This window comes from Dermacentor variabilis, chromosome 8 (genome assembly GCF_050947875.1).
Source record: "Dermacentor variabilis isolate Ectoservices chromosome 8, ASM5094787v1, whole genome shotgun sequence".
Lineage (NCBI taxonomy): Eukaryota > Metazoa > Arthropoda > Arachnida > Ixodida > Ixodidae > Dermacentor > Dermacentor variabilis.
The window spans coordinates 59,504,768-59,505,490 of NC_134575.1; positions in this window are offsets into that span (position 1 = coordinate 59,504,768).

Sequence of the window (723 nt, forward strand, 5' to 3'; positions counted from 1 at the left end):
GTCCGCTGAAAGAATGTCATTGCTAAACGGTCCTTTGCCGCCGCGGTACCTTTTTTTCTTTTTTTTTTTTTGTGAAGCCCGCCAGATGAACCTCTTCCCATCACTTCACGCCTAGAGTTGTGACTCCACTCCATGTGGCGCGCGTGTAGCTCCGCCCCGACGAACAGCGCGCCCTGGTGCCGCGTCGTCTTCCGGCCCGCGCTACTGCTATTCGTTCCGGCGCATCGGTTTTATTTACGAGTCACGCGTTCTCGGCTCTAATGCGAGTTCGCGGCCCTGCCGCCTTTCATGGGGCTGCCGCGCGCCGCCGGTTGTTCCCCAGGTTTTATTTTTGATTTTTTTCCCCCATCCCTTTCGTTCCGTTCTCCCTTTCACACGGCGGGAAGGCCGCGCCGTCTCTCGCTTTCGCGCGCTCGTGGCCGTGATTTAGGGGGGGGGGGGGAGTCGGGCGTCAAGGGTTGCGAATGGGCGCGTCTCGCGGGAAGCGAGAGGGCGCCGCAGACGGTGCCCCTGGTGGCTTGCATATTGTGGCGACGATGCCGCGCGGGAATCTGCGTAGGGAAATCGGTGCTCATCTGGGCGCCGTCGCGCACGCGTCCCGGGTGCATTCGTTCGGCCGTGCCAGTGCAGCGCACTGTATACAGAGAGGATTCCGTAGACGGGGGATAGTTGATGCGGGCGTGACTGCACGGTGCGGGGCGCCGCAAAGGTGGCACGCACAGG